This window comes from Cryptomeria japonica, chromosome 9 (genome assembly GCF_030272615.1).
Source record: "Cryptomeria japonica chromosome 9, Sugi_1.0, whole genome shotgun sequence".
Lineage (NCBI taxonomy): Eukaryota > Viridiplantae > Streptophyta > Pinopsida > Cupressales > Cupressaceae > Cryptomeria > Cryptomeria japonica.
The window spans coordinates 99602296-99627666 of record NC_081413.1 but is presented as its reverse complement, the minus strand read 5'-3'; the positions used below and the strand labels follow the sequence as shown (position 1 = coordinate 99627666).

Genomic DNA, 25371 nt, shown 5'->3' with positions numbered 1-25371 from the left:
TGACTATCTTTCTTTTTATTTGTTTAATCGTTATGAATTTTTTTTTTTTCTTATTCTGTATAAGGCCAAACTAAATAGCTCTAGTTTAGAAAAACTCAGTACGCAAAGTAACTGAGTAACTGAGGTTAATCGCAGAAAAAATACAGTATTATAAGAGGTTTTTTTTGGATTATTTTGGTACAGATTAAGAATTTTTTAATCTGCTTTAGTAAAGTTTTAATAGCATAAAAGAGAGAAATACAACCAGACGCTAGAAGGAGGGCTTGAACCTCCGACCTTGTGGTTAACAGCCACACGCTCTGGCCAACTGAGCTATTCCAGCTTACCGTTTCATTCAGAAAATAAATATTTAATCAACCTTTTTACAAACGCAAAGACATTATTTCCCCCCAAAAAATTTGAAATTCGTTTTTCAAGGATTGAAAATAATAATACTAAATCTATCTCAAAAATCTAACTACACTAAATGCCCTTGAAATATACCTTTGTTCTAAGAAAAAAGGGAGAATTATATTTGTCAGTAGGCTGCAAAGATGAAACCTAATTTCCCTCCTACAGGTCCCACCGAGATTTGAACTCGGGTTACTGGATTCAGAGTCCAATGTCCTCACCACTAGACCATGGGACCGTACACATACTAACCTATTTTATCAAAATATTTTTTTGTCATGCATATTTTTTCTGATTGAAACTCAAAAACATGATATTCTTGGAATCAACTAGTACTAAAGATTGCAATAATTTAATAGTTCTTGCCTGCATAAAATTATAGCAGAGGCATAGCTTTTTAAGCAGTGATTAATTTTTTTTTCATAGCGCGTGAAATTTATGCATAGATTTATTTTCTGTTATATGATATAAGAAGTTGCATTTTTTTAAGCTAAATTTTTATTGAAGGTATTTTGGTCGCCTCTGATTCGCAATGCAGATGGTTGGTAGTTGCTTTCTCGTTTATCAAGAAGAGAGAACGCACTCCTTCCTAGGACAGGGCCTGCAAAATAGATCTTGGGATGCTCAGGCCTGCAAATCTTTTAAATCTCCAAAACTTCTAGAGATCACCGTAGGTGCAGTGACAAATAATAATTAGGACAAACACTTGGCGATTGGGGCTTAATTTCTTTTGCATGCTTTACCAGAGAGCACGTATTTTCCGAAAGTGAGTTGCTAGTTTGTTAGGGTATATTTGGCACAACTTTTTAAAGTGCAAATACAGAGAATTTTCATGGTTGGTTTGTCTAGAGGTTTTAGACAGGCTTTGCGAAGTAGAGCATCGATTCTTCATTGTGGTGATTTTGCTATGGGTGTTCCGAGCCTTGCTCATATATGCACTATACATTTGGAATTAGCTGTTCTGAAACCAAGATTTGAATCCCCATCGATCTTGGAGAGCTATCTTTTGTAGAAGAACCTATGTTACCAGAAACGAGAAACGAGAAACGTAACCGCAACCGCAACGTGATGAGAAACGAAATTTTAAAAGGTTGCGTATAAGAAACCGATTGTATAGATGTGTATATATATATATATATATATATATTTGTAAAATAAAACAAAATTAATTTTAAAAATAAAAACTATAATACACATATCTCTAATTAAAAATTTAAACATTGTTAAAAAAAAATTTAATTTCATTCTTTCATTTTAAAATAATTTATATAAAACACTTTTCACAATGAATATAATAAAACCAAACCACCAGGACAAAAATAAATGTGGCATAGTTAACTGGCCGTACAAAAATTATAAATTAATGTAAACTCCAGTATTGGTAGTTATAAACTCTAGCTTGCATTTATAACTTAATGTTAACTCCACCTCCAAGTTGCCTAAACTTTTGTTTAAATTTTAATGGCAATCTGGAAAAACGAAAATCACCAAATCACCGCCGAAAATCACCAAATCACCGCTTGGAAACGGCCGTCGAAACGCGAAACGGATGTCTCCCGTCGCGTTTCTGGTAACTAGGAGAAGAACAATAACGATCAAATTCGCTTAGCGAATGCCCATCCTTCTCTTCCAAAGGAAATTTTTTCCACCCCAGACATGGCTCCAGTATCGAGATTTGTAAATTTTAATGTTATGAAAAGAAAGTTGTCCAACATTTCATACCAGCAATTAGTCAAGTTGTGCTTGAATTGTATAAAGAGCTAGCCTGAAGATGGGGCAAGAGCAATCGAAAAAATTCCTCAAGATTGGCTAGAATGTGTATCCTCATTCTCAGTAGGTACCCATTTCAATTCGTTTCAATTTACTGTTATAGTGTTGCAAATAGGTTGGAATGATGCTATACTCTAAAAAAATAATATTTGGAGTTGTTAAATTTGAGCTTCATTCATATTGTTTTTCTTCAAATATTTTTCCATTTTCTTATGTTCACCTTTTTCAAGTTGCATATTTTTTACCGTAAATATTTATGACAATTTTTTTTGGCATGTTCATATTGGAGTTTCTAGCGGCTTGCAGAGGGTCGCTCCATTTTCAACGGTTGTCAGGGCTTGATCTCTTATTTCAATAAGAGAGAACTCACAATTCCTGAGGCGTGGCAGAAATCAGAAAACTAATGTGGTAGTTATGAATCGGGCAGAAAGCTTTTGGAAAGGCATGCAACGTGGTGTCATGCATGTAAACCTTTTTGAAAGCAAATAATGTAAACAAGTTTTATGATCCAGATTTGTAAGGAGGAAAAATATAGGTATTCAAAACTCCTAAATGATGAATCCTCCTGCCTGAATATTCATATCTCTTGAACATATTTGCTCCAAGGTCTATTTTAGCTGATGTTCGGATCATCCGGCTTCAGGAAATTCCAATTCCTTCAGCCAACCGGGATAAGTGTGGAGTCTTTGCATGAACATCCTATGGTGCTTGCATTTCCATTTCCTTTTATAAATTCTTCCCATGCTGGAGTACTCTTGTGAGCTGTAGAAGAATCCCCTTCTAAGCCGGAAGTCAAAAAGTTGCCTTTCTGTTTCAAATCCCACAGTTGAATTCACCACTTCCGACAAAGAGGTGATTGTGCATTTGCTAGTGGTAAGGCTTTCGTTAGACTGATATCATTTCCTTTTGGGCAAATTAATATCCGTTGCCTATGGAAACCAGCGATTTGATCATAAGGGGGAAACCGCTCGTATCTTTTTCGAATTAGATTTTCTGATCATTTATAAGTAATTTCTATATTAATGACTATTTTATGTTCCATTTTGAATCAGTCTTCAATGGAAGATACACTGCCTCTGTTTAAAAAAAAATTCATTCCAAGTCTTGAATTGTTTGAGAGTTAAAAGTTGCCTATTTACAACACTATTTTAACATATTGTTGTTGACAATCTCTGGCGGTTCTCTACTTTTTTTTATGTTGGTGAAAATGAAAGAGTTAATTCAAAATTTTAATTTTGGGGCTTTGAACACATTTCCAGGTTCAAGAGCTGGAGCAATTCAAGCAATTCCAAGAAAAATTAGTTGAAGCTATTGTGCACCAAATGTGAATGGAGAACTACCCAACAAAATTAAAGAGGCAAATCTTTTGTGTTTTCGAAGATGTTTCATAAAAAGACTTGCACTTTGAAAATATTTCATAAATATTTGGTCCTCCACTAAAGATTCCATCTTTATCAGATTCCTTGGTAAAAATGACTATAATATATTGCTTGGCATAGGAACAGAGCTCGTTTTCTCCTTTTGTGTTTTATTTCTTTTCTTTCTTAGGAAAATATGCTTCCAAAGAGAGTTGGGTACCCAAGTATTTGTAAATCAGGCTTCCACCTTGAAGAGTAGAGACATTTTTCTGGAATTCTAGTGCATCCACCCTTGTATACTTCTGTGAGGTGATTTTATTTGCTGCAAAATTGTTTTGAGAGGATTAGTTTTTAGTCTTGTTCAGAAACAACCAGTCAAGGTGTTTCACACCGTGGTCGGTAATTAGAAGCTAATATTTTCTTGAGGCAAGATTTTATGGTTTCTCTGTAGAGTTTTTCACGTAGATTAGGATTCAGCCACTGTTCAGCGAACATACTGGTCTTCTTTAAATAATTTTATTCTATATGTTGGAATGTTGACTTTCATGTAAAGGCCCATTTGTTCAACTTATTGGTTCTGCGAGTTTGCTTAGGCTTGTTATTATAAATTACTAGAATTTATAAATTGTCAATGGAAAATTTCTCATTATTATTTTTTGAGTTGAAAGTGGGCTAAACTGTGCATTGAATACTGGATTGCCAGAGACAATGACGGCACTGCGGTTTTAACATTACTTAAAAAAATTATTTGAAAACAAAGACTCGCATCTATTTTGAAATTTAGATTTTGTAATGTCAGTTATTAGTTTTATGATTTTATTTTAACGGACTACTGGGAAGCTCACTTTCACAACATACATTTGTTTGCTCACTCAAGTTATTTTGTTGTTGGTCTCTACAGGAATAGTACTTTAGTTCTTGTCTCTGGGTGATGGTAGTTCATACAGTGATTTTGATTCTGTTGTAAGTCTATATTTTAACTGACTTGACGTGAAAGTTGTTAGAATAATAATAGTAGATTTTTTTATGCAAACACCTTTGTTCCTGCTAGTATCGAGAAAACACTAACTTCAACAAAAGGACTTGAAATTTATACATAGGAATAGAATAATAACAAGTCAAAATGTAGATTTTAAAGGTAAAAAGAGGCACGTTCAGATCGTACCAATAAAAATACACCAATGACTTTTTTATTCAAGATTTAAAAATACAGAAACGATACCCAGAATAGTCCAAGGAAAACAACACTGCCACTAATATTACCAGATTACTTGAAAAATAAACTCAGCACCTTGTTACCCAGGTTCACTATACTTTTTAATCACATTATATTGTAGATCCTTTTTAAAGAGGAATTGTATTGTAAAACCATGAACATGTTATAGACTAATCTATTCAATTATTTAGATTAAAATGAACATTATTATGCCATCTTGGAAGTCATATCTAGAGAACCAGCCTCTGGCCTCCGCCTTGTCCTATTATCATAGCTTCTAACCTAGCCTAAGGAGCCTCGTTTGGCTTTCAACCTTCAACCCAAGCATCTTAGAAAGCATCCTAGAAAGCATCCTAGATGTTAGGACTTCAGATTGTGGGTCTTTCTACATGTTTCCAGAAACATATCAGACAAAAGCAAAATTGTTCTTGCAGTCTCTGGCAGGAACTTTGCTGCCTCGCAACCCTTCTTACTCTAGACAAGAAGGTGGTTCAAATAAACAAAAGAATGGCTAATCTTTCCATTTTGAAAGGTATTCAATGTGATGAATATATCTTTTATAAATTTTAATGTTTAATAATCTATAAATCTTGTCATTTTTGTTAAATCATTTATTTTTTTGGTATTCATCACATTGTTTAAGAACAAGTTCAAGTAGATAGGGTAGTAGACCATGCTCACTACAATGATTTAGTATTCCCCGTTTTCAGGATAAATAGTTCTCTAAATTAATCCTAACAGTGAAAATATGATCAATTGCGATTTTGACATGATGTAGCCCCCAAAAGTGAAAATTTATCTCATTTCATGATTACATGTGTAATCCCCATATTATCTTAATTTTTGTCTCAAAAAGAAGAACACTTGATTCAATGATAAGACTCACCTTACAATAGGCACTTTACAATTGTAGTGCATAAGCATGGCCAATTTGAACAAAAAAGGGCACTCTATAACGATAGTGTGGTATCAACTCCAATCAATCAAACATGAAAAATGACCATTTTAATAAAAGATGGTTTTTAATATTCCAATGTCTATTAGATAAATTTATTTATTTCGTCTTTACTTATTTAAATTACTTGTAAGATATTTATAGACATTTGTTTTGTCTTTATTTTTCGTCATGTAGAATGCTTAATTTAAAAAAGAATGTTATCAAATCTTCCCAACTAAAGAAGTATTTTTTCTTCGTGTAATTTTGTCGTTAATTAATAACTATTCGTTGGAATGTCTTTTTCATAGGATGGATGGATAGGTAGGTGGGAAATCCTCATTTATCCTCTAAATATAAGGTGGGCATTTCAACCTTGATTTGGGAAATTGTTTTGTGCCGTATGTAGTGTAAGGCATTAACATGGTCTAAGCCTGATCATCAGCAAAAATATCAAAGTAAGGAAATTGAAATGAAAAAGCATGTTATGTACAAAATGTGGCATAAAATTTGGTTTTAGTTTCTACTTCTATCAAGAAACATATAGGGGAAGAACACCAGTTACTGCCCATGTTCCCATAACCGTTCACTCCTTGTGCACCCAATTCCCCAATTACTAACTTTAAAGAGAAAAAAAAAAACATAATTAACTAATGTTGCTTTGCTATTAGTTGCCTACAATAAGTTCTAATTTATCATTGACCTTCAAATTAAAGGAAAAATTCTAATAACATAGACTATTTGAGAAAATTCTAATTACATAGACTATTTGAATTATAGTTTCTAGGAGACTTGTATCTTAATTCTTAATACTTGTTTGTTTTGTTGGAAATGTGTTTGTCTCAAAATGCATTTCTATTTTGGATATTTACATGTTGACATATTTGGACATTAAGACATCTCAGATGAAGTTTCTTTGGTTTTTTATATATCTCTTAAAATTGTTAGTTGAAAATTAAAAATAGTCATAGAAGTTTTTTTTAATATAACATATAAATTATGTTGGTTTTTTTCTGAAGTGTTGATATGTGATTGATAAAAGCTAAAAGAAATATACTAATAGTCTAATTTTATTTTTTTCTTTTGTTGATATCTATTTGAATGCTCTTAATGTTAATATTTTTAGTTTCAAGCATTTTAGTGTTTTACATTCTTTAAAATTGCATTCCTTGGTCTAATTCGTAGGTAAAGTCATCTTCGACTATGCTTTGAACAATTTCATTTTATTGTGTTTTAAAATTAACTATAGAAATACATTAAATGTAGGTTGACAATTGAACAACTAAAAAGATTGGGAAAAAATAAAATTAGGTAGTTGACTAGATACATAAAATGTCATTGTAAGATTTTTAGCTTATATATAAAAGTTTCTCTTATGTAATTAAACATTCAAGAAGTGAATTGTATCGGGGGTGGTTTTTAAACTTGTTTTGACCATTTTTTAATCCACTTGTTCACAACAAAAAATAGTTATATCGTTCTAATTGAAATCTCTTTAGTTTGTCTCATGCAATTAAAATTCTTAAATTTGTTTCATAAGTATTGCATTGTGGAAGAAATATTGGTTTTTATATTTGCAAAAAGTCATATTTGCATTACTCAAAACAACAAGTTACAATATAGTCTACACACAGGAAAATTTAATTTCATATAAAATGACTCCAATATGGAAATTGTAATAAGCACATGTTCCTTCATATTGAATGGTTTCACACTCAACGAGAACCCCCAATTGCTTCCTACCAAAACCTTACCTTTAAACCAATAGGGAGAGCAATCCAATTCAATTAAATAAAGCAAATTGGCAAAAAGAGGAGAGCAATCCAATTCAGTTTATACCTCTTCTAATTGAAACTCTCAAACAAGATATTCTAGAATCAATTAGTATTGAAGATTGCATTAGTTTATTACTCTACACAAGAAGGTGGTCCGAATGAACAAAAGAATGGCTAATCCTTCCATTTTTTTTTTTTGCATGTGGCTCAAAGTCATTCAATTCTAGATCTTTAAACTTAATGCTATATTGTGTTTGCTTCTGCAACAAAACTATGATTGAGAACTATAGGACTAATAAATAATTGTGACTCGTGCATCTTGAAATGTGGATAGTTTAAAATCAACATGTCTTAACAAATTATAGCTTGAGAACTAAAGGATCAATAATTATCTCTGAAATATTTATCTTCAAAAGTATATAGTTTAAATTTGGGATGTTTTACGATCTTAGATCTGTAGGATTGAATAATCTGCAAACTTTTAATTTTGTATGTTTGAAGTTGAAGTTTTTGTTTTGCGTTTCAATTTTATAAATTATTTTCTTACAAGATTTTACCTCTTTCAAAATGTTATTTTTATTACTTATAGCAAATAATTAATTATAAGAAAAGAGATAGGAAAATTAATTAATTAGATTAATTAATTAGATGAATAGGATTTAAATTGATTAGCCAAATTTAGGTGTCTACACTATCATTATCTTTTCATCTCTTCCTATTTCTCCCTCTTTCTATATCTCTCTATTTCTCTCTCCGTCTCTTTATCGCTCTCTCACACACACTCCCTATCTTTATCTCTATATCTATCTCACTCGCTCGCACACACTTCCTATTTATCCCTCAATATAACTATTAAAAGTATAGATAACTGATATTTTGAAGGTGGGTGTGTGGACTAAAATTTTGATCCTAAGTGAAAGACATATAACACCACTTTGGACTCCTATTTTTTTATACAAAAATTAATTTATCTTCTAAAATAGGTTTAATCTTCTCACAAGACCTCTTCTCCACAAAATTAGTACTTGTAAGACTTCATGTGGCCTCTTCCTCCAAGGATAAGAAGAAAAAGAAGAGGCTCACTATAAGGAAAAAAAAGAAGAAGTGCGATTATTTGAGATTGGGAAGGAGCAAAGTATTAATGTTGAAATTTGATTGATGCAGATTAAAAACTCTGAGATAATTGACAATTGACAAGAAATCTTAAACTAGCAGAATATTTAATGGCCTCATTCCAAATACACAAGATCACATCTTCAAATCTATTGTTTTAAAAAAATAAAAATTAATTAATAGTATATATATTTATTTTTTTCTTTTCTTTTCAGAGACCCTTCCTCTTTCAAAATAGACCACTAATCTGTTCACGGGACCACAACCTTAATCTCTTATTCCAGGCAATCTCAATCAAAGCAGCTAATCTCCACACAAATTAACACTCTATGAAAAAATTAAAAATCTGCAGAACACAACTGTTCTTTGCAAAATTTTCAGCACTGAAATCTTTATGTTCATCCCATTACTTTTAAACCACACACATAAAAAACTGTGTTTTACACATGAAAGATTTTTTAGAATGCCGTTTTGTGTAATCAATTTAGACTTCCAAAGATTTTTTAGAATGCCGTTTTGTGTAATCAATTTAGACTTCCAAATAAAGCAAGATCATCGAAGCTTTGCGGCACAATTTGTAGGCCGCACAGATTGTGAGTCTGAAAACAGAGTGTCGTGAGATGACCTCCAAATCAGCTCTGGAATCCCTGTAAAAAAGCAGAGAGCACAACAAAAAAATGGCCGCTGAAATAGCCGTTGGCTTCTTATAGCCACCACATCACTCAACTCCTCCACAATTATTCTCTTCTCCCTAAAATTAAACCCTAGCGCCTTGCAAATCCGCTGTACTAGAACCCTAATGTGTTGGTCGAAGTGCTTCGCTCTCAACTCCGATCTGTGAAATTGCGTCTCAGTCTGTATATTGTTGAATCTACGGATATAAATGGCGGTCGCGGCGGGGATATTTTGGTGGAGGAAAATCCAGGTAGAAATAATGGCTGTAGAGCGGAGCCCTGCTACTGCGGAAGCAAATTCTGTGGCAAAGATCATTTTCCTGACCTGTCGAGCGGCAACATAAAGACAGGTGGCGTAAATGGAGCTGATCGCAGATCTGTGGCTGTGAACTGGAATTCATCATTTGGCCGAAAAGGGAAGAGATTTGCTCGATCTGCTACATATGAGAGGTTTTGTGAGACTCGAACCTTGTGCCAACCTGGAGTGGTCTCGTAGGCTGAGGCATTTCAAAGGCGGCGATTCAAGGCAAATTTTCTCGTATAAATTTACAAACCTTTGTTGATGAGGGGTTTAGCCGCGGCCCACAATTACGAAGAAAATAAATAACACGCTAGAAGGAGGGCTTGAACCTCCGACCTTACATTTTTTAAACTAAAATAGATATCCATGAAGAAACATAAAAAAACAGAGACATTGTTTTCCTTTCAGAACTTGGAAATTCGATTTTCGAGGATCGAAAATAATATATATAGAAGAGCCATCTATGTAATCATTTATCTCCAAAATCTAACCACACAAAATGTATATTTGAACAGAAAAGAAAATATAAATTTTATAGTTTCCTTCCCTTATACCACAGGTCCCACCGAAATTTGAACTCGGGTTACTGGATTCAGAGTCCAATGTCCTCACCACTAGACCATGGGACCTAGCGCTTGTTGATTTTTTTTATCAAAACTATCTATCTCGATATGTTTTTAAATATTACTTTATACAGTTAGCAGTTATTATTAATTGAAATTGATGTAATATGTATGCCTGTCTTATGAAGCAGACCTTAAATTAATTTCCAATGAAATTCTAAATAATATTTGTAGTTTTTCTAAAAATATTATGTTCGAAACAATACACTTGCAGATGCATTAAAGAACAGGGGTAGAATTGTGTGGTACATAATGTGATTAAAGAGTAGGTGTCTTTGGTGTATGTTTAGCCTGCCATTTTCATTTTACTGGTTTATAAAAGTATTAGTAACTATTTTGTGGGAAATTTGCACACTAATCAAATTTATGGTGTTTGTGAGCTTTGTTTCTATTTGTATTCAATATTGTTTTCTAATTTCAATTTCAAATGGCAGTCTTTTTTTATTGTTTGTTAATTTTAATGTAATTGTGCTACTCTTCTTTATCTGTGAAGGGGACTTTTAATTGTATGGGCGACATTAGAAGGTTTATTTATGAAGTTTATTTGATAAACCTTTATGTTATTAAAATATCTAGATCTTTATAAAAAGTATTGATCACGATGAGAGTGACGAGGAAGGATGGAAAGGCACGACAAAGATTTTGGAAAAGTATAGTTCAGAGTTCCTTCCTATGAAAGAAATCAATAAAGTAAAGTGAAGATTTTAATGTTTCACTGTTTATTAGATTGATAAATTTGTTTATTTTGTCTTTAGCTATATTTTAGATTGCTTTTTAGATATTTATTGATGTTTATTTTGTCTTTTGTTTAGTCTTTATCCAATGTTCCTAACAAAAGAAATACGTTTTGTCCTTAATTAATGAAGTGTTTGTTTGAATGTCTTTTTCATGGGATCCGATTTAACTATTTTGCGACGTATGTAGTGGGAGACATTGACTTGGTCAAAGCTCGGTTGTCGACGCAACTTACTATCCTTATCGACGAAAATATCAGAAAAGGAAATTCAAATAAAGAAGCAATGAGAATGTGGTATACAAGTTGGATTCAATTTCTACTTCTATCAAGAAATATCTAATAAGTCCAAAATAAATCAGATAAGAAAAGGAATTGGGAAAATGAAATATGGAGAGTTTTTTAATTTTTTCCATTTTCATGATAAGGAAAACCTAGTTTCTAAGTTTAAAAATGAAAAAATTTCAAGCATTGTTTTTACAGTCTAGTTTTTAGAAAAGTTTAAAAATGAATGTTAAGTTTATCAAATAATGTAAACAATAAATCAAACTTTTAAGTGATGGATGTGAGAAAAGTGAAAAAATTAGAACTAATAAAAAAGTTTTTATTTATTTATTTTGTATGAAAAGGAAATTTAAAAAATAGTCTAGTTTCTAGAAAAGTTTAATAATGAATATAAAGTTTAACATGTAAACAACAAACTTTAAGTGATGGATTTATGAAAATTTTAAAATTAATTTGAAGTTTACCAACTAACATAAATAACAAACTTTTAAGTGATGGATTTGTGACAATAGTGGAAAAGTTTAGCTAACAAAACAAAATTAAAATGAATATAAAGTTTACTAAGTGATGTAGACAACAAATCAAACCTTGCGACAAAAGTGGAAAAGTTGAAAGTCATAGCTTCTAGAAAAGGATTTGCGACAAAAGTGGAAAAGTGGAAAGTCATAGCTTCTAGAAAAGTTTTTTAATTTTTTTCCTTTGCATGAAAATTAAATTTTAAAAATAAGTAACCTAAGTAACATTAACAACAAATCTTTAAGTGATGGGTTTGTGACAAAGTTGGAAAAGTCGTAGCTTCTAGAAAAGTGTGTGAAAAAGATTTTTTTTTAAGTCTAGCTTCTAGAAAAGTTTAAAAGTAAATATAAAGTTTACCAAATAACATAAACAACAAACCTTTAAGTGGTGGATTTGTGACAAAAGTGGGGTGTGATGATGATGAGATGAAAAGAGTATTGAAAATGGAATTAGAGAAGATATAGAATAATTTAAAAATGAATATAAATTTTATAACAACAAACCTTTAAGTGATGGATTTGTGACAAAAGCAAGGTGTGATGATGATGAGATGAAAAGGATATTGAAAATGGAATTAGAGAAGATATAGAAAAGTTTTAAAATGAATATAAAGTTTACCGAGTAACATAAACAACAAACCTTTAAGTGATGGATTTGTGACAAAAGTGGGGAGTGATGATGATGAGATGAAAGGGATATTGAAAATGAAATTAGAGAAGATATAGAAAAACTTTTGAGACCTGTTGTAAATAAATATGATATGTACAAATTAGTGTAAACAACAAATCTTCAACAAAGCTTAAGAGATGGATTTATGACCAAAATAGGTGTGATCTTTATGGAAGAATAAAAATATGAAAATGGATAGTTGCAAAAGATTTGAAGTAAGTGTTTAAGGATTGTCTATCCTGTTTTGAAAGTGAGGAGATGAACTAGGTTTCACAATAACATGTATAATTTAGAGAGTGAAAGTGGGGGAAATGTGTTCACGTGGAGATAATGGTCACTACATAAACAACCAAATAATGACTTTATCTTTCTTTTTTGTTTATTTAATCGTTATAAAAAGAAATGAAAAATCTTATTAAAAAATGTAGAGTTTGCATAGGTTGGTGAAATCAAGAATATGGGATAAATCATAGTGCAATTGATTGAACAAGAAATACAATTTAGTGTGTGAGGGACAGTAATAGTGTTTGTTGATAATAAAATGAACTTGAGGACAGTATAAAGGACACGATCTTCTTCTACAGCTGCAGGCAGTTATTGATGGCAACAAAACATGATACAACAATTAGTTTGCAAATTAGTTTTGCTAACAGTCTTTGGACAGGCATGCAGATTGATTATGGATTTTCAGGTTGGCATGAGGAAAGACTTTGGGACAACCTTATTAACAAGGAAGTCAACATAATTTATTTGCTCCAACTGTCTATCAGTAGTTATCTTCCTACCACAACCTTTGGAGAGTTCTATTGGATTATGTTTCTCTATCACACTTTTCCTTCATAGTCCATGTCTACCCATCACCCTATCTTCCATCTACTTCCCTCAGCTTCCTATCCTCCGGCCAATCATCTTATCATATCCTTTTATCCACCTATCCTTATCTCCTCATTCCTCCATATCTTCGTCCATCACTTAATCCTCCACCAATCCTTATCCCTCAGTTCCTCCATCCCTTTATCCATAACTTGGTTCCTTCTCCAAATCCTTTTTATCTTATCCTCCATCCCTTCGTCCATCATCCATAGTGCTTCCACCTCCAAATACTTTTCATCCTATCCTCCATCCTTTCATCCCTCCCATCACATCATTCCATTGCCTCTTGCATCCCTTGTCATTGGTATCTAGCGTTAGGCTATCCCCATGTAATCCAATGCCATCCATTCAATCAACCCGTCTACATTTCCATTGCATCCGCACCTTTTTAGCGCGGTATCCCTTGGTACCTGCATTCCAATAAATTTGTTTGCTCCTTGAAATCCACCATCTCATGCAAATCATATCCATCTTCCTCAGTTATCTGATACCATCCATCAGATCATCCAATTGCATCTTGGTCTTGCTCTCAAGCCTTGATCGCGGTCTTCTCATCATCATCGGGATGTATCTTTCCCAATCATCATCATCAATCTCTCATCGCTTTTCCTATTGATTGGGGCTAAATCATGCCTATCCTGGCGTCTTCTTCCATCATCCATATTTCTTGTATATAGGTGTCATTGTACATAGTTGTGCATCAGTCTAGTCCCTCAATATCATATCCTATCGACTCGTTCTTCAACAATCATCCTTGAGCATCTTGGTCATCATGATCCTATCAGATCCCTTTTGTCGATCATCATCAAATCTTTATAATTGGGTGTTGTTTTGAGATGTATCCTTCTCACCAACTCCCATCATCAGTCTGCACAGGATGTATCGTTCCTCAAGTCAAACATCATCTAATCCTAATCCAATCAATCATCCTTTTGGCAAAAGATATCTGAGACACTTGTGTTAGCTTTGATTCTTTATGGTCTTTGATTATCTTTTTAAGCTCTTGAGGTCTTTGTTTCTTCTTGGTTGCCACGATCCTTTATATCATGGTGCACTAGGAATAACAAGGCTCATGATGTGATCTTGTTGCTTTTGGTTTTTGCCTGGCGTGTCTTTTTGGTGTCTCCCTTTGTTGTTCCCTTGTGAGGTCTTTGTCAGCTCATGTTACATTGGGGCATATCTTATGCTTGGGGTTTCTTCTAGCACCATTTCCTGCAAGGTCTTTGTAACTCTGTGTGGTGCTAGATTAACCTATGTGTATGTTTATACGTGTCAGTCCATGCATTGGCTATGAAATTTTGTCTTGGTTCTCTATACCTTGGTCGACTCATAGACAATGCTAAATGAAAATAAGTGCTCACTACATGGCATCCTTTTTACGCAGATGTTCGCGCTCCATGATCTTCCTCATCTTCATTGCATCTCCATTTGCATTCACTCCCTCCCTTCCTCCTTGGAATGTGTGCATGTTCCCTTGTCCGTTTCATCCTTCACCTTATCCTCTTTGTTTTTCTCTTTTTCTTTCTTTCTTTTGGGTTTCAGCGGGTTCACATTCCCGCACTTCTGCGTTCTAGCGGGTTTGGCATTCCTGCACTTTCGCATTCCAACGAGTTCGCATTCTCGCGCTTTTGCGTTCCAACGAGTTTGTCATTCCTACACTTTAGCATTCCAATGGGTTCACATTCTCGCACTTTTACATTCCAGCAGGTTCACTTTCCTGCACTTTCGCGTTCCAGTGGGTTTGTCATTCCCATATTTTCACATTCCAACGGGTTCGCATCCCACGCTTTCATGTTCCAGCAAGTTCACTTTCCCGCACTTTCGTGTTCCAGCAGGTGTGTCATTCCCGCACTTTCGCATTCCAGCAGGTTCACTTTCCCACGCTTTCGCATTTTAGTGGGATCGCTTTCTCGCACTTTCGCATTCCAAGGGGTTTGTCATTCCCGCACTTTCACATTTTAGCGAGTTTGTCATTCTCTTATTTTTGCATTCCAGCAGGTTCGCATTCTCGCGCTTTCAGGTTTCAGCAGGTTCGCATTCTGGCACTTTCTCGTTCCAATGGGTTTGTCATTCCCGCATTTTCGTGTTCTAGCGGGTTTGTCATTCCTGCATTTTCCCTTTTAGCATATCTCACTCCTCGGGTATCCTTTTAGGATGTTGTTTTCGCCTTCCACTTTTGTTTCTCGTCCCCTTTCTCTCTATCTATTGGGGCATTGTTTCTTTCGAGATGTCGCCCGGTTTCCCGTCTTCCCATGCACCCTCTAGAGGGGACACCCCTCCCCTCATCATTCGTTCTTAGTCGGGCCTGGAGCATTTATGCTTCCTCACTCTTGGGTGTTTTATTTTTCTTCGCACCAATGCTATTTTAAGTGTCACCACGAAGAGGGGTAAAATGTAGACACTTAAATTTGACTAATTAATTTAATGAAATTTAAACCCCTTTCTCCCAGTTAATTAATCCCCTTTCCTTCTAATTAATTAATTAACCCCCAACCCATTTCCTCCTAATTAATTAACCTAGTTAATTAATCCCCTTTTTGCCATCCCATTTGATTAATTACCTTTAATTTATTAAATATCCCCTTTTAAAACCCCCATGGATTAATTAATTTAGATCAAATCCCATTTGAGCACATGGCTCCTAACCTTAACCAACCCTATCTATCCTAACCTCCCCCAGCTTAGTCATCCTCCAAACCTCCCAACCAACCCTATCATATCCCTCCTAACCTCCATGTGTGCACATCCTAACCTCTTTTCCCCCTTTTTGGGGAAAATATCCTATTTTGGGTGGCTTTGCCCAAAATAGTTGGACACATGTCATTCCTCTTCCCTCTTGTTGAGCCTTTTTTGGAGGACAAGTGTCTCCTCTTCACACCCTCTCTCCTTCCTCTCATCTTCTATATAAACCCTTCATTTCCTTTGCAAAACCTCTATGATCCACTTTTTCAATCAATGCATCGTTACTCTGTCAAAATCACTACTCACACCCACACATCCATTATTATTTGCATTATCATCTTCATCAAATCATGGAGAAATATTGAGCATCCGAATCAACATCATGAGCATACATCCAATCGCGAAATAATCAAATCGAAGCAAGAATTCGGGGTTTTTCATAGCTTTCCTTTGTGTTTTTGCTCTGATTTTACCATTTCGATCTTGAAGTGTTGAGTTTAATGGCTTGTTTTGGTTAATTAGTTTATCTTTTTAGCCCTTAGTTTAGCATGCACATTTCCCCTCATATATGTGTGTGTGTAGGGTCAAATTTACATTGCAAAATGGGTTATGTAAAAAAAGGTGAAACAGTAGATAGCCCGTAAGGTTGAGATTGGCTTAATTTGGGTGGATTCATTTGAGAGAAACTGACACGTGGGTGTTGGATTTGGAACGACTCAATCTTCATGCGAAAGAAACAAAATAAAAAGATAACATACGATCTAATCATGTTTTGCTTAATTTTATCTTGAAAAAGATGCATAATAGGCAATTAAAAATAGAAAATAAGATGGGCTATCAACTACAACCTGTATATGGTGAAAATGGATACAATAATAACAATATTGAAAGGCTAAATGAATTCAACCACAAAACCCTAGCCTAACAACAACAAAGATCCACCATAACATATGAAGATTACCTAAGACAATGCAAATCAAACGAAATCACAAAGATTATACCATCACATGTCCAATAGGGTTTGAATCTCCATTCTTCCTATCTCCATTGATCTTGCTTGATATATTTGCTCTCAGATTTTATGTGCACAAGAGCTCAACAAAGAACGGAATGTGGTTGCAAGTAGGATCGTATATGTCAAAAGCGTAGTGTAGTCAAGTGCATAAATTAATTAGCCAGGGTTGATAATGAAGGAAGTATCCTCTTATATAGAAGACACTATATGAAATGGAGGGATAAGATTGAGAGGTGTAAAAGGAGGACGGCTATGATTAGAGGGTAGGTAAAAGAAATAATAAAATAATGAAAGGGGTAGGTAGTGTAGGAATTAAGAGATGAATGACATGTGTCATGGGTAGAAAAGGTTAATGAATTAATTAAATAATTAAAGATTTATTTAATTAATAGATGAAGTGGGATCAATTAAATAAATAAGATATTTATTTAATTTAGGAAAAGGATAATTTAAATAAATAAATGTATTTATTTAAATGAGAAATAAGGCTAGAAGAGGATAAATGAATTAATTAAATAAATAAAGATTTATTTAATTAATAGAAGAATTAAGCTTAGATAATTAAATAAATAAAATATTTATTTAATTAGACTAGACAATTTTGGGTGTCTACATTTTGCCCCTCTTTGAGACAATGCGGTTTGTCGCGTTGTTTCAAAGAAGATAAGATGAACTGATACAGAGTTGCCCCAAGATGGGAATGATATGCCCCTTCGAGAGATTAGATGAAAATGTCTGAAAATATCGTAGACAATCTCTCGATAAGAAAGAAAGGCTAGAATGGACTGACCGGATAAAGTGACAGAGTCACGGGATAATGAAGACTGACTCGGGAAACGAGGGCTAGGACTAGGGCTAGGGTAGTCTATAAGATAGACCACGAGGGAAATACATCCTCATTGTCATCTACACATCCACGAGAGCAGAGTGCAGAGTGAAATAGAGCAGCGACAGTTAGTAGCGATGGCCTTTGTTCACAGATTCGACCGCTTTCGCTGATTCCAGAGGCCAGCAGAGGCAGGAGAGCCGGTAAGTACCACAAAACCTCCTTGTACTTTGATGCATTTATTGTTGTCATTAATGCATGCTAGATAGGGTAATAAATGCGCTTAGAATAGGGTCCAAAAAAATGTCAAAAATGCCCAGGCGCGTCTGCGTTGGTGCTAGGCGTGTCTATGCTCGCGAGGCGCGTCTATGTTTGTGCCAGGCGCGTCTGTGCAGAGCATAGGCACGTCTGTGTCTTTCAGGCGCGTCTGTGTAAAACATGCACGTTTATGCAGTCTTCAAGCGCGTTTATGTCAGGAAAGCGCGTTTATGTCCAAAAATGTGAATTTGTCTTCTAGGTCAAATCGACAGTTCTGTGATGAACATACGCTATCAATTGGATAAGCTATTGAGAGGATACACTCAAGCAGGTTCTCTAGGGAAGACTAGGATAACAAATAGGGCTAGGATTGACAATTCTATGATAGAACATATGTTGCCAATTAGAAAACTACTCAAGAGGATTCACTCAAGCAGAGGCCCTGGGATAGGATAGATCAAGGCACTTTGTGATGAACAGTGAGTACCAAGATATAGTACTTTGTGATGAACAGGGAGTACTAAAATATGAGCAGCACTTTGTGATGAACAGTGAGTGCAAATGTGAGCAACACTTTGTGATGAACAGTGAGTGTCACACACGTAGTACTTTGTGATGAACAGGGAGTACTGCTAGGATAAATAGCAACACTTTGTGATGAACAGTGAGTGTCACGAGGATAGATAGTAACACTTTGTGATGAATAGTGAGTGTCACTAGGATAGATAGTCAGATGCACTTAGATAAAAAGTAGCATTTTGCGATGAACATTGAATGCCATGATGACTGACAAGATTGATTTGCTTGACTGCAGGAGTATTTGCCTATGTTGGAGTCACGGGAGAGATTCCCATCGACTCAGAGGTTGCGACCTGAGTTGACGGCCGAGGACCGAGCGGATATTGAGGCTATGGGTCTGAGACATATTTTGTATGTGCTTGAGTTTCAGGCAAACATGGGACTGCTGACTGCTTTAGCTGAGAGATGGCACTCAGAGACTTGCACTTTTCATTTGCCGATGGGTGAGATGATAGTCACCCTAGAGGATGTATATAGGATTCTGCGGATACTGATCGATGGGGAGCTAATTCCCTATGATCAAGATGGAGACAGGGAGGCCCTGAGACGAGTGTTCCAGGACCTAGGATTGGAGATGAGGGCTGGACATGTGGCTTGGGACACCATGACAGCTACAGGATTAGCGCTGCTAGCAGTGATAGGAGGAGCGATCAGTGGGTTCTTGTGTCCTGATAGAGCGACACGAGGGTTGGCTATGGGTTGGGAAGGAGCATTGGAGACACTGGTGACACAACACACCAGATATGCCTGGGGACCGTGTGTGCTAGCACACCTGTATTATGAGCTGCATCAGTTTGTGTACCACGGGTCAGTGGGATTGGGCTGCGAGGTCACATTGTTACAGGTGTGGGCCTATGAGCATCTGCCAGTGAGGAGACTGATACATTTCAGGGGCAGAGGTCACAGACGTAGTTTTGTACACTTGTATGACATGATCACTTCGCAACCACAGATTGGTAGGTTAGAGCACTGGCGGCGGGTGATTGATGACATTGATATGGTCATATGGAGGCCATACCTTGGATGTGAGCAGTGGGAGGATGATGCAGTAGAGCTGCCCTACACCTTCCAGAGCAGGTATCTAATTGGGCGGATGCCCTATGTACTGGAGAGGCAGTTAGTGGACAGGGTGGGCAGGCAGTTCGGCAGGATCCAGCGGATGCCACGGGGTTCAAGCATGTATGCACGGACTGTCAGAGATCAGGCGTAGTTTGGGCCTTTATTATCATATGATCAGGCTATTACACAACTAGTAGAGATGATGCCCCTACCCTGGGACATGTGGCCAGAGATTGAGGATGCCGACATGGATGCTGAGTACACAACATACTGGGCCGAGCATCCATTCCCACGCTTGATGGATCCAGGAGAGCTACTAGATGGAGATGGTGGTGGGATGGGGATGATGACGGAGATGATGGAGGCAGAGGCCGACAGAGGAGGAGGGGGGCAGTTGGAGAGAGGAGGGTGGCACCGCGGAGGGAGGGTGGAGAGGACAGGCAGGTTCGGGTGGTGAGGGGTCGCGGTGGATTACCGCTACAGGTGCTAGCAGCACAGGGTCCCAGACAAGTGTAGGTACAGGGACAAATACAGGGACAGGCACCAGTACAGACACCAGTACAGGAGGAGCCACAGGGGGCTGAGGCAGAGGAGGATGAGCTGAGGGAGATCTGCCAGGGACAGGCAGATGAGATCCAAGAGCTAGAGAGAGAGAGGGATAGGCTCAGGAGGTGGCTCAGAGATACTGAGCGGGAGCGAGATCAAGCCATTCAGTGCTACACAAAGGCTGAGACAACACTGAGGGCTGGGAGGTAGGTGATAGAGGACACAGGGGCCGGATATGCATATGTTCTGCGGGCAGGGGAGGAGATCAGTTACTGGCGGGATCTCTATTATGGTGCGGTGCCAGCTGATCAACGGGCGAGGAGCTTCCATAGACCATCACAGACAATGATAGCTACAGGAGGGAGCCGGAGGAGACAAGCGTCTAGTGGTGGGGTTATGGGTCCTCCACCACCACCAGATAGAGGATACAAGAGGGATGATCCTAGGGTGGGTCCTTCGGGGGCTCAGATTCCGTCGAGGCCAGGCGGCTCCGAGGGAGGGAGTTCATCATAGCCGTAGAGGGCTCCCTATGTATCAGTATTCTACCATTTTGTATGATGATGTAGACACCTTCGGGTGATTGTAGCCATATGATTTTGACATCATTGTATCATGACACTTTATATATATATATATGAGATGATTCATTTTTGCGGCAGCTATATGCATGTGTACCTATGTGATGAGATGTTTCATGATGTATGTTTCTATGTGATGCTTATGATATGGATGCAAATATGTACATGATGAAATGCAATATATTTTTTCTTTTATGTGTGTATGCATGATGCAAATGTGAATGTATGTAATGCAGATGAATATGATAATGCAAATAATTATTTACATGATGAGAATATAAAATGTGCTAACATGTGTTGTGTGCAGGATGTGATGTAGTTGTGATATCTATATGTATGTATGAAATGCTAACATGTGGTAATGCAGGTGCAACTACATGAAATGCAAATGTTTTTGGTGTGTCATTATATTCAGTCATGTGATAGCAGGCTACGCAGACTCAGGAAGGACGATGAAAGTCAATCAAGAAAGGGGGATGGAAGACAGAAGATATGAACGTGAAAGAGCTTCTTGTGCATTATCATCATTGAGCTTTATTATGGCAAGTAGGTTATGACAATCGAGGCATATGTTCGACCCAGAAAGTCCTTGTACCTATTTGCATGGAGATAAGACAGTCACAAACAAGGAATGCTCCAGTTCACACTAGACTCTCAGTTACCTCATATCCTTGGACAAGTCATAGCATTACTAAGAGACAATCCACAGACGGTGAATATAAATAGGTGACGATACCCCATCCTCATCTTTCTAGTCAAAGACATCCTGGAGATAGAATCTCTAGTTAGAGACATCACGGAAAAGCTAAAAGACATGTCACCAAAAAAGATGAAATCAAAAGAAAACCAAGACTCGACACCAACATCCACTGTAGCCCTCAAGTTTAGTGTCTCTTGTCACTTGTATAAGTCTTATTTGATTGTGGTCACAATGTTTACTTTCACAAAATGGATATATAGCACTGAACCATAATGTTATCTGAGTCTGCTGAAAGATTTGATTTGTTGAAGCCCATTGTTGTTGTTGTGTCTCATCTGAAACTGACTGAATCCATGAAACTAATACTTTATTGCAGAGAAGATGAAACTTTATTGTGAATCTGTGATGCAAATGTTGCTTTATTGCGGATTGTTCGTGGATAGACTGAAGGAAGCTGGAAGAAACTGTACTCCTTGAAACATGTGATGTTCTCAGTTCCACACCCATCACTAGACGTAGGATTTGCCTTAGCCACAGATAGGATCTGATTTATTATGGATGGAAAGGGAGGTGAAAAGGGAGGTTTATTATGAATGGCGAACCAATCTTGGGTAGATCAATAACAAGCCATGATGGGAATGGGTAAGTTTATTATGAACGAATAGGTTGTGAGTGTATGCAAAGTGAAAGGATGAAAGTGAATCCTGAAGGAGGGAGGATCAATGTATCTACACATGGCGCTGGTGACCCAGTTTTCACCATGGTACTTGCCCAGGGCGCCACCAAAGTGGTTTTCACTGTTGGATGAAATGTTTTTCTCTTTACTTTTTTTGATTTTTCAATGTTTTTTTGTTGTGTCACAAGGCGCCTGTTTGCGAGGTTTTCACCAAGTAACGATTTTTATGTTTTTATGAATTTTTTTGTATTTTTGAATTTTTTGAATTTTTTTTGAATTTTTTTTTTTGAATTAGGATATTCCAAAGAGCTATGTGTAGAACCTGCGAAGGTGCATGCTGTTGATAGGATCCTCCAAAGGTTCACCTTCTGTAGTTGAGAGCTGACATGCCTCAGATCCATATGCTGCTGTAATGATGTAAGGACCAAGCCAATTTGGTTCGAACTTGCCCTTCTTCTCTCTGTCTTGCTGATTTTTGGGGTTTTCTCTGAGAACCAAGGCACCCACCTCAAATATGTGAGGCTTAACCTTATGATTGTAGCTGCATTGTTCCTTGACTGAATGATGTGTAGCTTGAGTGACTGTCTTCCTTGATAAAGGAACTGAGATAGAATTACTAGTGTGTGGACTACACAGGCCCATATGCGTGTCACCTGAAGAAGTTTGGGCATCCCTAATAACAAAGTCCCTCAAGGAGGCTCCATTAAAGGTCCATGATGTATCGCCAGAAGGGAAAGGATGTGCGGAACAAGTGGATGAGTTATGAAGGCTTATGATTGTGAAAAGAAGTGAAAGTAGGATAGCATGATGGAGACTTAGGATCAACAAGTATTCTTTTTGACTTGAAATTGTAGAACTTTTGCCCCCAGTTATTTTGATATTAGGGGAGATCAACTCTTTCTCTTTTTTCTTCATAGGATTTTTATCCTTGACTTTAATTTTTGTAGAGTCCAATAGCTTTTGATTTTGATTTAGACTGAAGGACTTCTCTTTATTTTTGACTTTTAGATTTTTCTTTTCAAAGCTTGATTTTTGATCCCCAATGAGTAAGGGCTTTTGTAATTCTCGTTGATCCGAGTCTAGAAGTGGAGTAGAAATGGAATGAGTGGATGAAATGGTAAGGCTATGTGATTTCTCAAGAGGGTTGGTGATATGCTCAATAGATTCTTTGTTGGATCCACTCTTAGGACTATTGATATTAAGAGTTGCTTGCACCACTAGAGGAGATTTGCATTCAGACTTAGTAGCCACAACACTAGGTGGTTCACATCCAATTCCTTCCAAATTATTTATAGATTGTTCCCGTCGACTGAATACCTTAGGAGATAGTGGGAGTTGATCAACATGAAAGATATACTCACCACATCCCATGTCTTTAATCTTGAACTTTTCTTTGATCTCTGCTTGTTTTGATGTAGAAGCTTTCAATGATTCTAAATCCACATATGTCAATGAAGGAATAGATTCTTGATTGACTGGGATTGTTATTTCTGATTGAGGTTGCAAATTATTGCAATATATGAATGGATTTGGATCACCTTTTATGGTCACTTCAACTCCATTGTGTGGAAACTTGATGCATCGATGATATGTAGATGGGACTGCACTCATCTCATGAATCCAAGGACGTCCCAAAAGTATGTTGTATGTGAGATCTAAATCAAGTACTTGACAAACCACATCCTTTGTAACTAGACCAACTCTAAGAAGTAAGGTGATTGTGCCCTTGGATGGACGTTCTTCATCATCATATGCCTTGATGGTAATTTTGTTTGTAGAATTCATAGCTTTATCAGAATATCCCAATTGTTTAATAGTACTCAATGTACAAATGTTTAGACCTGCTCCTCCATCTATCAGAACTCGTTTTATTCGATGTTTGTGTATGAAGGCTTCAATGTGTAAAGGTGCATTATGTGGCTAACTTACGGAGGCATCATCGGCTTCTATGAATGTAAGAGAGTGTGGAATGGAAAGGTATCCCACCATGGCTTGAAAATGGTCCACGTTCAGGTCAGTAGGAACAGCAGTTTCTCTCAAGATTTTATCAAGAATGGCTTTATGTGTAGGGGATATGCGCAAGAGTTCAAGTATGGAGATGAGCGCGGGTGTCTTCCCTAACTGTTCTACAAGGTCATACTCAGGTTTGGTTGATGAGGAAGCGATGTTTTTAGCTGGAGCACCTTGCAAAGTGAATTTCCCTTGGTGGGTTGTAACATGACATTCAGAGGTAGGTTTAGAAGAAGATCCAATGCCTTTTAGAATGATCTTGGGTCTCTGGCTAGAATTCTCAGGGGTTTTGTCCTTGATGATAATGGTAGAGACGTAATTGTCCATCGAGATGTGATTGATAGTTGAATCATAGTTGTAGGATGCTCTGGTATAGTTGGTTTGATCATCTGTGACTTTAGCTTTTCCTTTGTCATGTTTTGGGAATGGTTCCTTAAACATCTCATGTTCTTGATTGGATGAGTGCCCTTCAATCTCAATGTCACCCCTATCAATGAGATCTTGTATGATGTTTTTTAGTCGATGGCAATTTCATGTCTTATGACCCTTGCTCTTATGAAATTCACAATATTCGTCATCATTCCACCAATTTGGTTTGACCTTTGACTCATATGGAGGAAAATCTGGAATAGTGATTACCTTGTTTGCCACTAGCTTTTTGAAAACTGACTCAAGTGGTTCTCCCAATGGAGTGTACTTCCTTCGTGATTTAGAAGTTGTTTGAGTATTCACCTGATTTGATCCCAAAAAAATGAATTTGGGTCGCACTGTATTGGCATCAACAACACCATCATTGACTGTGTTCTTGTTTTTATTCCAAAATCTTGGCTTATCTTTTCCTTTAAAGTCATCTTTGTTTTCCTTGAATATCTTAATGACTCCTTGTTCAATTAGAACCTTCTCTGTTGGTAAGCCTTTTTCAATGACATCCTTGAAGGTGGACAAACAAGCTTTCCTTAAGTCACAACCAATCTCTTTGTTAACATTTTGTGTGAACATTTCTACCATTTGTTTTTGTGGAATTTCACAAGAGCATCTGCTGGCTAGATTCCTCCATCTTTGTAAAAATGATGCAAAAGACTCTCCCTCTTTTTGCTTGGTGTTGCACAAAGTAGTGACTGATATGTCTGTCTCTATATTGTAGGAGAAATGTTGAATAAATGCCTCTGCTAAGTCACCCCATGACTTAATACCAAGTGGAAGTTAGGAGAA

General features: G+C 36.5%; 1 long non-coding RNA gene and 3 other non-coding genes across 6 annotated transcripts; 1 reads left to right on the top strand and 3 right to left on the bottom strand.

The window, feature by feature from the left end:
• Window positions 1–248: 248 nt before the first annotated feature.
• TRNAN-GUU (transfer RNA asparagine (anticodon GUU)) lies at window positions 249–322 on the bottom strand. The gene has a single exon. It is a non-coding gene; the product is annotated as a tRNA-Asn (tRNA).
• Window positions 323–556: 234 nt separating this feature from the next.
• Window positions 557–628, bottom strand: TRNAQ-CUG (transfer RNA glutamine (anticodon CUG)). The gene has a single exon. It is a non-coding gene; the product is annotated as a tRNA-Gln (tRNA).
• Window positions 629–1978: 1350 nt separating this feature from the next.
• On the top strand, window positions 1979–4042 carry LOC131072974 (uncharacterized). 3 transcript variants are annotated; one of them, XR_009112804.2, is made up of 3 exons: window positions 1979–2223; window positions 2457–3033; window positions 3420–4042. It is a non-coding gene; the product is annotated as an uncharacterized LOC131072974 (long non-coding RNA). The 3 variants fall into 3 exon arrangements; XR_009112806.2 differs by having other exon boundaries at window positions 1979–2227; XR_009358926.1 differs by lacking the exon at window positions 1979–2223 and having other exon boundaries at window positions 2387–3033.
• A 6046-nt stretch (window positions 4043–10088) lies between these two features.
• TRNAQ-CUG (transfer RNA glutamine (anticodon CUG)) lies at window positions 10089–10160 on the bottom strand. Its single transcript has one exon. It is a non-coding gene; the product is annotated as a tRNA-Gln (tRNA).
• Window positions 10161–25371: the final 15211 nt, after the last annotated feature.